The following is a 14902-nucleotide window of genomic DNA, read 5'->3' on the forward strand; positions in this document are numbered from 1 at the left end:
TTTGTAATATAGGAAATTGAACTGGATGGCAAACTAAGCAGGTTTGAGACCGGGAAGAGGGGGTGGTAAAGAGCGATTGGGTGTAGAAGGCCCCTCTTTCCCCTGAGGGATATTTGCAAACCTCTCACTCTTATATGCATTTTATATGCATCAGCCTTCCCACTTCCCCCTCTGGACAGTAGCGTCTTTGAAGGCAAAGACTGTTTCTGCTTCATTAAATAGTTTAGCCCTGTAGCACTTACCAAGGTGCCTTTTAACATAGTAGGTATTCAGTAAATATTTACTGAGCAAATAGATGGGACAGTGTGGTGCTAATGGAGGAGTTTAAAAATTAATAATCCCTTAAGGAATGTGTAGTTCAGTCAAGAAGACAAAAATAATATAGCTGAGAGTAGTATAGCCATGAACCTTGTGATACTGATGCAGGGTTGAATTTATCAAGAATTTGGAAGCATGTACTGTTATTTACCGTCTTTGTTGTATATGTAGTAGTATTTAAATAAAATTCAGACTACTATCCAGCTTGTCACTAAATCAGATACATTTTTTTCCAGATTAAAAGCAAAAACGTAAAGGCATGTTTCCAGGGATTTAAAAGGTACATCAAAGACTATACATTTCATCTTAGTATCAGCAAATGACAATTGAGTTTTAATAAGTTATTTTGAACTTGAGTTCAGTCCAGTGCTCAGTCATGTCTGACTCTTTGTGACCCCATGAACCGCAGCACACCAGGCTTCCCTGTCCATCACCAACTCCTGGAGCCCACGCAAACCTATGTCCATCAAGTCAATGATACCATCCATCCATCTCATCCTCTGTCGTCCTCTTCTCCTCCTGCCCTCAATCTTTCCCAGCATCAGGGTCTTTTCCAATGAGTCAGCTCTTCATATCAGGTGGCCAAAGTACTGGAGTTTCAGCTTCAACTTCATTCCTTCCAATGAACAACTAGGACTGATCTCCTTTAGGATGGACTGGTTGGATCTCCTTGCAGTCCAAGGGACTCTCTAGAGTCTTCTCCAACAGCACAATTCAAAAGCATCAATTCTTCGGTGCTCAGCTTTCTTTATAGTCCAACTCTCACATCCATACATGACCATTGGAAAAACCATAGCCTTGACTAGATAGACCTTTGTTGCAAAGTGATGTATCTGCTTTTTAATATGCTGTCTAGGTTGGTCATAACTTTCCTTCCAAGGAGTAAGCGTCTTTTAATTTCATGGCTGCAGTCACCATCTGCAGTGATTTTGGAGCCCAGAAAAATAAAGTCAGCCACTGTTTCCCCATCTATCTGCCATGAAGTGATGGGACAGGATGCCATGATCTCAGTTTTCTGAATGTTGAGCTTTAAGCCAACTTTTTCATTCTCCCCTTTCATTTTCATCAAGAGGCTCTTTAGTTCTTCTTCACTTTATGCTATATGGGTGGTGTCATCTGCATATCTGAGGTTATTGATATTTCTCCCAGCAATCTTGATTCCAGCTTGTGCTTCTTCCAGCCCAGCGTTTCTCATGATGTACTCTGCATATAAGTTAAATAAGCAGGGTGACAATATACAGCCTTGACGTACTCCTTTTCCTCTTTGGAACCAGTCTGTTGTTCCATGTCCAGTTCTAACTGTTGCTTCCTGACTTGCATACAGGTTTCTCAAGAGGCAGGTCAGGTGGTCTGGTATTCCCATCTCTTTCAGAATTTTCCACAGTTTGTTGTGATCTACACAGTCAAAGGCTTTGGCATAGTCAATAAAGCAGAAATAGATGTTTTTCTGGAACTCTCTTGCTTTTTCCATGATCCAACAGATGTTGGCAATTTGATCTCTGGTTCCTCTGCCTTTTCTAAACCAACTTGAACATCTGGAAGTTCACGGTTCATATATTGCTGAAGCCTGGCTTGGGGAATTTTAAGCATTACTAAAGAAAGCTGAGCGCCGAAGAATTGATGCTTTTGAATTGTGCTGTTGGAGAAAACTCTTGAGAGTCCCTTGGACTGCAAGAGCCAACCAGTCCATCCTAAAGGAGATCAGTCCTGGTTGTTCATTGGAAGGAATGATGTTGAGGCTGAAACTCCAATACTTTGGCCACCTGATGTGAAGAGCTGACTCATTGGAAAAGACCCTGATGCTGGGAAAGATTGAGGGCAGGAGGAGAAGGGGATGACAGAGGATGAGATGGTTGGATGGCATCATCGACTTGATGGACATGGGTTTGTGTGGGCTCTGGGAGTTGGTGATGGACAGGGAGGCCTGGCGTGCTGCGGTTCACGGGATCGCAAAGAGTCGGACATGACTAAGTGACTGAACTGAACTGAACTGAACTAGTGTGTGAGATGAGTGCAGTTGTGTGGTAGTTTGAGCATTCTTTGGCATTGCCTTTCTTTGGGATTGGAATGAAAACTGACCTTTTCCAGTCCTGTGGACACTGCTGAATTTTCCATATTTGCTGGCATATTGAGTGCAGCACTTTCACAGCGTCATCTTTCCAGATTTGAAATAGCTCAACTGGAATGCCATCACCTCCACTAGCTTTGTTTGTAGTGATGCTTCCCAAGGCCCACTTGACTTCATTCCAGGATGTCTGGCTCTAGATGAGTGATCACACCATCGTGATTATCTGGTTTGTGAATATCTTTTTATTTTATCTTATTTATTTATTTTTTTTTTTCACTAATGACAATTTATTATAATATTTTGGAAGCACACAGATTGTTTTTGGTTCAACCAGAACTATGTCTACATAGAAGTGGGCAATAATAGGTGCCATTCTATGGAGAACTGGCGCACTTAGTCGTCATCTTCACTCTGTTTTAGTCTCTTGATCGACTGCTTATGCCGCTCAATTTCTTTCTGCAGGCGCTCAATCTACTTTGCATGATGAGAGATCTCATTTTCATGGTGTTTCTTCAAGGCGGCCAGCTGTTCTTTAGCACAAGCTTGGAAGTATCGCTCCTCTTTTTCCGAAGGCCCCACCGGCGTCCCGGACCGTGCCCGCACTGGACCTAACACTATCTCCCGATTCCGAGCCAAAGCCTCTGCCTTGCATTGCCCAGACGCTCCAGACGGCCTGCCGGGTACGCGCTGCCAACGCCGTGCCTGCCATTGCAGTCAGTGAAGCACCCCTCCAGTGACCTGAAGTCCAGCTTCTCCTTAGGCGCAGCTTCTCCCGTGAAGATCTTTTTTGTACAGATCTGTGTATTCTCGCCACCTCTTCTTAATATCTTCTGCTTCTGTTAGGTCCATACCATTTCTGTCCTTTATCGAGCCCATCTTTGCATGAAATGTTCCCTTGGTATCTCTAATTTTCTTGAAGAGATCTCTAGTCTTTCCCATTCTATTGTTTTCCTTTATTTCTTTGCATTGATCCATGAGGAAGGCTTTCTTATCTCTCCTTGCTGTTCTTTGGAACTCTGCATTCAAATGGGTATATCTTTCCTTTTCTCCTTTGCTTTTCGCTTCCCATCTTTTCACAGCTATTTGTAAGGCCTCCTCAGACAGCCATTTTGCTTTTTTTTGCATTTCTTTTCCATGGGGATGGTCTTGATCCCTGTCTCCTGTACAATGTCACGGACCTTCATCCATAGTTCATCAGGCACTCTGTCTATCAGATCTAGTCCCTTAAATCTATTTCTCACTTCCACTGTATAGTCATAAGGGATTTGATTTAGGTCATACCTAAATGGTTTAGTGGTTTTGTCCACTTTCTTTGATTTCAGTCTGAATTTGGCGATAAGGAGTTCATGATCTGAGCCACAGTCAGCTCCTGGTCTTGTTTTTGCTGACTGTATAGAGCTTCTCCATCTTTGGCTGCAAAGAATATAATCAGTCTGATTTTGGTGTCAACCATCTGGTGATGTCCATGTGTAGAGTCTTCTCCTGTGTTCTTGGAAGAGGATGTTTGCTATGACCAGTGTGTTCTCTTGGCAGAACTCTATTAAGCTTTCCCCTGCTTCATTCTGCATTCCAAGGCCAAGTTTGCCTGTACTCTAGGTGTTTCTTGACTTCCTACTTTTGCATTCCAGTCCCCTGTAATAAAAAGGACATATTTTTTGGGTGTTAGTTCTAGAAGGTGTTGTAGGTCTTCATAGAACTGTTCAATTTCAGCTTCTTCGGTGTTACTGATTGTGGCATAGACTTGAATCACCGTGATATTGAGTGGTTTGCCTTGGAAACAAACAGATCATTCTGTCGTTTTTGAGACTGCATCCAAGTACTGCATTTTGGACTCTTTTGTTGACTATGATGGCTGCTCCATGTCTTCTAAGGGATTCTTGCCCACAGTAGTAGATACAATGATCATCTGAGTTAAATTCACCCATTCCTGTCCATCTTAGTTCACTGATTCCTCGAATGTCAATGTTCACTCTTGCCATCTCCTGTTTGACCACTTCCAATTTGCCTTGATTCATGGACCTGACATTCCAGGTTCCTATGCAATATTGCTCTTTATAGCATCAAATCTTGCTTCTATCACCAGTCCCATTCACAACTGGGTGTTGTTTTTGCTTTGGCTTCATCCCTTCATTCTTTCTGGAGTTATTTCTCCACTGATCTCCAGTAGCATATTGGGCACCTACTGAGCTGGGGAGTTCATCTTTCAGTGTCCTATCTTTTTGCCTCTTCATACTGTTCATGGGGTTCTCAAGACAAGAATACTGAACTTAGTATATCTAAAACTCAGGTTAGTTTTGTTTTCTGGCTAATTATTCTAATGGGGAGATATTTCCACAGAGGGATTAGGATGAAATATTGTTTTTGGATATGTGACACGTTTCCTTGTATTTTAAAAATCTGTTGGGTATTTTAAGGGAAATTTAATCCATCTGATTTTGATCTAAATATAATTTACTCACAATAATGGAGAAATACTTGATATCCAGAGAAATCTATTGATGCTCTTAAAGCTTTTCTCTTGGGAAATAAGAAATCACATTTTCCCAAACTTACAAAGTTGAATTTTTCTACCTTTTTAACAAAGCCTGAGTTTAGCATCAAACCAGGCAGTCCAGATAAGTTATTTTTGTTCTTAATTTTTTGAGTCTTTCTTTTTCCATGCATAGAGCATTTTCTTTGAGGAGGTTTTCTGACAGTTTTATCTGCTATCTTATTTTTTTTTCAAACAATGATTTTGGACGATTTAAGGTAATAAAGCAATTTTGATGTCTGTGGATGAATGATGTCGGTATTCAAGATATTTCAGACCTGTCAGAAGCTTGGAAATGCCATTTGAATGTGTATCTTAATTTTAATTTTAAAACACTTTGTCTGAGAACTGGATACTAGCCCTAAGTGCGTATTTTGAATTTAAAGGAGGTTTAGGCCAAGGTACATCCATATTTCCTGCTTTTGAAAGACTTGAAATCCATTAAAAAAAAAAAAAAAGAGGTCATGGTGTTGCTGTTACTTTTGGGAGTGAAATATGGAAGAGTCTAGTGTCAGAGTGTAGGAGGTCTTTAGTGGTAGCCCAGGGCCTGGTGTTTCAGCCACCTGGCCGCTCTGAGACGCTGCCCCGCTAGCACCTCTGTGCTTGCTCTGGGCTCATCCCCACGTCCAGGGTTGACTTCTCCTGGACCCTAAGGATGGTGGTGTCCCTAGCCCTTCTCTTTCTGGTGTAGGCTTTGCATCTCTGACTTGAGTCTTAGGCGTTTCCCTTCTGCATCAGAAGTCCCTGGCTGGAAGTCTGCGCGGGAGGCCCAGCTATTGCTCCACAGCTCTCTACTGCCCTCTGCTGTCCACAGCAAATGGCAATAAACCCTTCCAGCCCAGCTGCCCAAGGGATCCATTGTTGCCTGGGTCATTGCAGTAGTCTTCTGGCCTCTCTTTCCTTTAGTTCAGCAAGCAAATCATAGCCAGATGAATCTTCCAGGAATGTCATTTCACATGAGAATCAGCTCAGTTGCAATGGTTAAGTTCATAGACTGGAGACAAGCTGCCTGGGTTCAGTTCCAGCTCTGCCATTTATTAACTGTGTGACCTTGGGCAAGTTGTATGATCTTGGGCAAATTAGTTAAACTCTGTATGCCTCAGTTTCTTAACCTGAAAATAGGTTGATAGTATGCTTTTGAGGTAGGTATTGTTACTATGAGGATTAAATGAGAAATGTTTAGAACAGTGACTGGCACGTAGTAAATGCTAAATAAATATTAATTATCCATTCTATCCCCCTCCCCTGCCCCAGGATTTACTGTACTCCAGCAATTTCCACAGTGTGGAACTCCTAACACAGGGTGATATTAGACAGTTCAAAGCTATGGCATAAATGAGACTAAACCACAGAGAGAAAGCTATTCATTTTTTCAATTGTCTTTTAGCTCTTCCGATTATATCAAGGAAAGTACCAGCTTGGTGCTTGAGTGTTGAGTGTTTTTAACCCTTCTCCCTCACTTGTTAAGTCTTTTTAATAGAGTTAGGCCTCCAGCTTAGAGATGGCTTCAGGCTTTGACAATTTAATATACCCATATTTATAGTATTTTCTATTTTTGGCAAAGATGCTAGTTTTCATTGTCTAGTTGTATTATAGTCTCCTTTAGAAATGAATCTAGGTAAAATAATTGAGAATTATGTTAAGCCAATAATACATAAATCATACTATAATTTTAAATATGGCAAAAATCATAAACGTGGTGCTCAGATACCTGAGGTCTGAGGAAGCCCCATGAGAAGGCACAGGCTTCATGCTTCCACGGTTGCTGGGACCCTTTCTGCTCTCCCCGTGGGCCTCTGTTTCGGCCAGCTTGCCCCACCAATTGCTCATTTCTGCCTTGGGTCTCTCCTCAGGACGGCCCTCCAGAGCCCACTTTTCTGAGGATCATCCATCCTCAGAGGTTAGTTAAACCTAACCTCCTCTGTAAGGCCTCCCCAACACCTTGCTCCCCATTGCTCTGGTCTTTGTCACGTCCACTGCCTGTTCCACTTATTGGGCGGTCATTTTTTGGTGTGTGATGTCTGTGATGTCCATGTTCTCTTTCTGCAATTGGAAGAAGGGGGCTGGGAGCTCCTTCAGGGTGGGGACAGTGTCTTAGTCCCTCCTTTGGGGCCTAATACGGTGTCTTGGATGAAGTAAATTGTTGCTAAACACTTCACCTGTTCACCTGTTCTGAGTGTATGGTTTGATGACTTTTAATAAATTGATGAAGTCTTGAAACGATCAGTGCAGCTCAGTTGAAAACACTTCCCTCACCCTGCAAAGTTCTCTCTTCCTTGTTTGCTGTCAATCCCTTCTCCTACCCCAGCCCCACACCACAGATAATCTGGTTTCTGTCTCTGCAGTGTTATCTTTTAAAATGTATTTTATAGGCGTTGGATTGTGCAACATGTAGTCCTGTCTGTCTGCCTTTTTCCCTTTAGTAACAGTGTTTCCGAGCTTCATCCTCTTGTTGAATTTGTTAGTAATTTGTGCCTTTTCATTGTGTAGTAGTGAAAGGTAGACCACATTTTGTTATCCATTCCTCACCTGGTGGACTTTGGGTAGTTTCCAGTCTTTGTCTATTAGGAATAATTCTCCAGTGAAGGTTCATGCCCAGGTCTTTGTGTGGACGTGTGTTCTCACACGTAGACTTAGGGGTGGACATCATTGGTTCCTTCAGTGAGTATAAACTGAGCTTTGAAAGAAACTGCCAAGGTGTTGACCGTGTTCCATTCCAATCACAGTGTATGAGGTTCCAGTTTCTAGCATCCTTAGCAGCACCTGGTGCTAATCTTTTTCCTTTTAGCCTTTCTAGTGGCTGATGGAAGATGGATCAAGGGTGGCTCTTGGATTGTTGTTTAGTGGAGGCTGAGGGAGGAATGAACTTTTCTAAGAGAAATCAAGATTTCTGGTTTGGCCAAGTTGGCTTTGAGGAGCCCGTTTACCTCTCAGAGGGATTGTTAAGTAGGTAGAGGGATGTATGAGGCTTCTTGTGTTCATTGCGTCGTCTGTCTTCCTTAAGTGATGAAACCTGGAATAGTTGCTTCAGTTTTCTGTACTCTAGATAGGTGTCTGATGCTCTGGACAAGTCATACAACTTCCTTTGATGTCAGTTTCCTCATCCATAAAGTAACATCTCTCTTCCTCCAAAGGCTGGGCGAGGAGTGAATGCATTCAGTTCAGTTCAGTTCAGTTCAGTTCAGTCACTCAGGAGTGTCCGACTCTTTGCGACCCCATGAATCGCAGCACACCAGGCCTCCCTGTCCATCAACCCCCAGAGTTCACTCAGACTCATGTCCATCGAGTCTGTGATGCCATCCAGCCATCCCATCATCGGTCGTCCCCTTCTCCTACTGCCCCCAATCCCTCCCAGCATCAGAGTCTTTTCCAATGAGTCAACTCTTCGCATGAGGTGGCCAAAGTACTGGAGTTTCAGCTTCAGCATCATTCCCTCCAAAGAAATCCCAGGGCTGTTCTCCTTCAGAATGGACTGGTTGGATCTCCTTGCAGTCCAAGGGACTCTCAAGAGTCTTCTCCAACACCACAGTTCAAAAGCATCAATTCTTCGGTGCTCAGTTTTCTGCACAGTCCAACTCTCACATCCATACTTGAATGTGAAAGTGCTTATTATCATGATTATTATTACTAATACATGAATTTTATTTCATTTTTGTACCCATTGTGGCTTCTGGCCCCATATTTTGTACATAAGCAGGTGCTCAGTAAATACTGACTTAATGAATGCAGGTAACAACTAGATGTATGATGTTAGAGGAGGAAGAAAGGAGAGAAGTAAGAAAGAAGGAGAAAGAAGGGAGGAGAGAGGAAAGAGAGAGTGGGTATAACTTGGATTGGCTTTAGGAAGGATGACCATCACAATTTCACACTCAAGCTTTGTAGACACGCAATTTATTTTTATATTGTGTACTCCAGGAAGGAACATGGAAAAATTTGGATTTGGGGAGATATTTTTATTTACTTATTTACTTTTTAAAATTAATTTTTGTTGGAGTATAGTTGCTTTATAATGCTGTGTTAGTTTCTGCTGTATAGCAAAATGAATCAGCCATACATATACCTATATGGGGTGATATTTAAATAATATCATCTATCACATAAAGTGTAGTATTTTGTAGGTGTCTTATCTTCATACTAGACTTTCAGCTTCTTGAGGGCTGGGGTGATTTCTGATGAGCCTCTGGATCCCCCAGAGCATTAACTTAAGCATAATATGAACACCACAAATGTGTATAAAATGATTTGAGTACAATTTTTAGACCTCTCTCTTCATTCTAACTAGAGTGACATGTATTTGACTTTCAGTTGGTGGATAGAGGACTCTTCAGCAGCTTATTTCTTTCCTATGTGCGTAGGATGTTGTGGGCATGCTTCTCTCATAGCCGACAGATGACCTGGAATTGTAATTACCTGTTTACATATCTTCCCTGTGATGGCAGGGGCTTTGTGTCCTTGCACAAACCTGGCACAAAGTCGTCATTCAGATAATGCTTGAGAGAGTTATTCCTGAGCGTATAACTGTATTCAAGACTTAATGCGTAGCTGGGAAAGAAGATCAGATTCATGCTCTTTGGGGTTTCAGATTATAACTCTAAAGATATAAATCTAGGGAGCAAAAGACAGTAGGTAAATGGTCCAGTAACTCTATTTTCTATCTTGTGGAGGAGGTGGATATAATCTCAATATGTTAGAGAGTAGCTCCCCGTGACTATCTCAGATGACAACATCAGCTCATATTGTAAATATTCTGAGAGGGCTACAACCTTAGACGTCATTGTCAAGTTAGCTCATTAGGGAGTGTTTCCCTGAATTGGCTTAAAGTAAAGGACTGGTGGTAAAGAATCCGCCTGCAACGCAGGAGATGCGGGTTCGATCCCTGGGTTGGCAAGATCCAGTGGAGAAGGAAATGGCAACCCACTCCACTATTCTTGCCTGCAAAATCCCGTGGACAGAGGAGCCTGGTGGACTCTAGACCATAAGGTCTAGAGTCAGCCATGACTAAGCACATATATATACTTACAAAGGAAATTAAACTTTTTTTTTAAGAAAACCTTTTTCTTTTGGCCAAATAAAATCTTGTATGAACTCCAAACATACACATCATAAAAACAGAACTACTCTGGTCAATGCAGGGGTTTTACCCTAGAACCCTGCCTGCTTCTCTTTTCTTTCACCTCTGTGAAGGCCCTGCAGCATCTCCAAGGATCCTTGCAAGGAAGTTTGAAAAACCACAGGTTTAGAGGAAGTCTTGCATTTTGACCCCCTATTTCTTCCGCTGCCCTCAATACACTTTGGCTGTCTGTACAAAGACCAAACTCCTATCTGAAACCACTAACTTGTGGGTTAGATAAAACTTCTGAGAATCAATGCCTTCTGACTGTACTTTCTCTGTGAGAGTTTGAATCAATAGAAGGTTTTGAGGCCACCAGTGAATCAGATAAACAGTACACACTGGAAAGAAATGTCCCATGTTTATGAATTTGGGGTCTCCTGGTCAGTATCCTGTGTGGGTGCGGGGAGTAGTATCCCACTGAAGTGGGTAGCTGGGAGGGGGAAACACAGAGAGGTGGAGAAAGGCCGAGATTAAAAGGTTGAGTCAGAACATGGGTTCGCACTGAGAAGGTCTTAGTAAGCCCTCTGTCATTGGACTGCATGGGAAGAGCTAATGTGTAGTATTTCCTTTAATAAAGAGGCTGAAAGGGTTTTTGAGGGTTTACCACGTGGTATAGGTCCCATCACTTCATGGGAAATAGATGGGGAAACAGTGGAAACAGTGTCAGACTTTATTTTTTGGGGCTCCAAAATCACTGCAGATGGTGACTACAGCCATAAAATTAAAAGACACTCACTCCTTGGAAGAAAAGTTTTGACCAACCTAGATAGCATATTCAAAAGCAGAGACATTACTTTGCCGACTAAGGTCCGTCTGGTCAAGGCTATGGTTTTTCCAGTGGTCATGTATGGATGTGAGAGTTGGACTGTGAAGAAGGCTGAGTGCCGAAGAATTGATGCTTTTAAACTGTGGTGCTGGAGAAGACTCTTGAGAGTCCCTTGGACTACAGGGAGATCCAACCAGTCCATTCTGAAGGAGATCAGCCCTGGGATTTCTTTGGAAGGAATGATGCTAAAGCTGAAGCTCCAGTACTTTGGCCACCTCATGCAAAGAGTTGACTCATTGGAAAAGAGTCTGATTCTGGGAGGGATTGAGGGCAGGAGGAGAAGGGGGCGACTGAGGATGAGATGGCTGGATGGCATCACTGACTTGATGGACATGAGTCTGAGTGAACTCTGGGGGTTGGTGATGGACAGGGAGGCCTGGCGTGCTGTGATTCATGGGGTTGCGAGGAGTCGGACACGCCTGAGCAACTGAACTGAACTGAACTGAACTGAACTGTGTTGTGCAACCATCACCACTAATTCCATAGCACGTTCTTCACTCCAAGGGGAAACCTCGTACCCATGAGCAGCCACTCCCTGTTCTTGCTGCCCAGGGCCTGGCAACTGCGAGTTTTGTGTCTGCAGACTTGCCTCCTCTGGACCTTCCATACACATAGAAACATACAGTATGCGGACGCTCGTGTCTGGCTTCTTTTACTTAGCATACATTTTTCAAAGTCCATCCATATTGTAGCATGCATTGCTCTTTCACCCCTTTTCATTGCTGAATAATATTCCACAGTATGGAGAAAACACATTTTGTTTACCTGTTCGACAGTTGATGGACATTTGGATTGCTTTCACTTTTTGGCTATTATGAATAATGCTGTTATGAACATTTGTGTACAGTATTTTTTGTGTGTGTAGAAATATGTTTTTGATCCACAGGGACAATCTCTTGTCTTGTATTGATGCATGTAGTTTATTGGTGTTCAAGGTGAAAATTGATATACTTGGATAAATATCTACCATATTTGTTTCTCTTTTCTATTTGTTGCATTGTTTTCTATTTCTGTTTTTGTCTTTTGTTTTTTTTTCCCTGCCTTTTGTGGTTTTGATTGAGCATTTCGTATGATTCAGTTTTCTTGCCTTTTTCAGTATATCAGTTATACAACTAATCCAAATCCAGTTTCAAATAATGTTATGCTCCTTCACGGGTAGCATGAGCGCTTTATAGTAACAAAATAATCCCAGTTAGTCCTTCCTGACTCTTGTATCATTGCTGTCATTCATTTTGGTTTTATGTAACTGTACATCAGCATATATACATATATGTATGGTTTTTTTTTTTTTAGTTGCTAAGTCATGTCCTACTATTTTGCAACCCCATGAACTGTAGCTCTGCCAGGCTTCTTTGTCTATGCGGTTTCCCAGGCAAGAATACTGGAGTGGGTTGTCATTTCCTTCTCCAGGGGATCTTCCCGACCCAGGGATTGAACCTGAGTCTCTTGGTTGCAAGCGGGTTCTTTATTGCTGTCAGGGAAGCTCCCACATGTATGTATATGCATAAGCATATATAACTGAATACACTATTGCTGTCATTTTGAACAACTGTTATCTGTTTGATCAATTAAAAATAAGAACAATGAAAGTTTTTACCTTCATTTATTCCTTTACTGCTTTTCTTTTCTTTCTGAAGACCTGGATTTCTAATCATGAAAGGTGTTTGGTTTGTCAGATGCTTTTTTTCTGTCTTTTGATGCAAGTGGTGTTTGTTCTTTATTAATATAGTATATTATATTGATTAATTTTTCTGTGTTTAACCAATCTTGCATTCCTGGTCTAATTCCCACTTGGTCAAGGTTTATGATCTTTTTATATGTTGCTACATTTAGTTTGTTAATATTTTGTTCAGAAATTTTGCAGGGATAATCATAAGGGATATTGGTGTGTGGTTTTCTTACAGTATCTTTGATTTTCTGTCTCGATTTCTATTCTCTATTTCACTTAGTTCCACTCTCAGTTCAGTTCAGTCACTCATGACTGACTCTTTGCAGCCCCATGGACTGCAGCGTGCCAGGCTTCCCTGTCCATCAGCAACTCAATGAGCTTGCTCAAACTCATGTCCATTGAATCGGTGATGCCATCCAACCACACTGTCCTTGTCCCCCTCTCCTCCTGCCTTCAGTCTTTCTCACCTTCAGGGTCTTTTCCAATGAGTCAGCACTCACATGAGGTGGCCAAAGTTGGAGCTTCAGCTTTAGCATTCAGTTCAGTTCAGTTCAGTTCAGGCACTCAGTCATGTCCGACTCTTTGTGACCCCATGAATCGCAGCACGCCAGGCCTCCCTGTCATCACCAGCTCCCGGAGTTCACTCAGACTCACGTTCATCGAGTCAGTGATGCCATCCAGCCATCTCATCCTGGGTCGTCCCCTTCTCCTCCTGCCCCCAATCCCTCCCAGCATCAGAGTCTTTTCCAATGAGTCAACTCTTCGCATGAGGTGGCCAAAGTACTGGAGTTTCAGCTTTAGTATAGGTCCTTCCAATTATTCAAATATTCAGGACTTATTTCCTGTAGAATTGACTGGTTGGATCTCCTTGCAGTCCAAGGGACTCTGAAGAGTCTTCTCCAACACCACAGTTCAAAAGAAACAATACTTCAGTGTTCAGCTTTCTTTATGGTCCAACTCTCACATCCATACATGACTATTGGAAAAACCATAACTTTGACTATAAGGACCCTTGTCAGCAAAGTCATGTATCCGCTTTTTAATAAGCTGTCTAGGTTGTCATAGTTTTTCTTCCAAGGAGCAATCATCTTTTAATTTCATGGCTGCAGTCACCATCTGCAGTGATTTTGGAGCCCAAGAAAATAAAGTCTGTCACTGTTTCCATTGTTTCTCCATCTATTTGCCATGAAGTGATGGGACCAGATACCATGATCTTAGTTTTTTGAATGTTGAGTGTTAAACCAGCCTTTTCATTCTCTTTCACTTTCATCAAGAGGCTCTTCAGTTCCTCTTCACTTTCTGCCATAAGGGTGGTGTCATCTGCGTATCTGAGGTTATTGATATTTCTCCCGGCAATCTTGATTCCAGCTTGTGCTTCATCTAGCCCAGAATTTCACATGATGTACTCTGCATAGAAGTTAAATAAAGAAGGTGACAATATACAGCCTTGACATACTCCTTTCCCAATCTGGAACCAGTGTATTATTCCATGTCTGGTTCTAACTGTTGCTTCTTTACCTGCATACAGATTTCTCAGGAAGCAGGTAAGGAGGTCTGGTATTCCCATCTCTTGAAAAATTTTCCACAGTTTGTTGTGATCTACACAGTCAAAGGCTTTAGCATAGTCAATGAAGAAGTAGATGTTTTTCTGGAACTCTCTTGCTTTTTCGATGATCCAGCGGATGTTGGCAATTTGATTTCTGGTTCCTCTGCATTTTCTAAATCCAGCTTGAACATCTGGAAGTTCTTGGTTCATGTACTGTTGAAGCCTAGTTTGGAGAATTTTGAGCATTACTTTGTTAGCGTGTGAGATGAGTGCAATTGTGCAATAGTTTGAACATTCTTTGGCATTGCCTTTCTTTGGAATTGGAATGAAAACTGACCTTTTCCAGTTGTGTGGCCACTGCTGAGTTTTCCAGATTTGCTGGCATATTGAGCACAGCACTTTCACAGCATCATCTTTTAGGATTTGAAATAGCTCAGCCTGAATTCCATCACCTCCACTAGCTTTGTTCATAGTGATGCTTCCCAAGGCCCACTTGACTTCACACTCCAGGATGTCTGGCACTAGGTGAGTGATTCCACCATGTGGTTATCTGTGTCATGAAGATCTTTATTGTATAGTTCTTCTGTGTATCCTTGCCAGCTCTTCTTAATATCTTCTGCTTCTGTTAGGTCCATACCATTTCTGTCCTTTATTGTGCCCATCTTTGCATGAAATGTTCCCTCGGTGTCTCTAATATTCTTGAAGAGATCTCTAGTCTTTCCCATTCTATTGTTTTCCTCTATTTCTTTGCATTGATCACTTACGAAGAATTCATCATCTCTCCTTGCTATTATTTGGAACTCTTCATTCAAATTGATATATCTTTCCTTTT

At 41.9% G+C, this 14902-nt stretch overlaps 1 protein-coding gene and 1 pseudogene across 5 annotated transcripts in view; one reads left to right on the top strand and one right to left on the bottom strand.

Annotated features, from left to right (window-relative positions):
- Nucleotides 1-14902, top strand: part of MSRA (methionine sulfoxide reductase A) — a 374565-nt gene that overhangs the window by 30444 nt on the left and 329219 nt on the right. The window lies entirely within an intron of this gene.
- Nucleotides 2701-3153, bottom strand: LOC138433676 (ATPase inhibitor, mitochondrial pseudogene; annotated as a pseudogene).

This window comes from Ovis canadensis, chromosome 2 (assembly GCF_042477335.2).
Source record: "Ovis canadensis isolate MfBH-ARS-UI-01 breed Bighorn chromosome 2, ARS-UI_OviCan_v2, whole genome shotgun sequence".
NCBI lineage: Eukaryota > Metazoa > Chordata > Mammalia > Artiodactyla > Bovidae > Ovis > Ovis canadensis.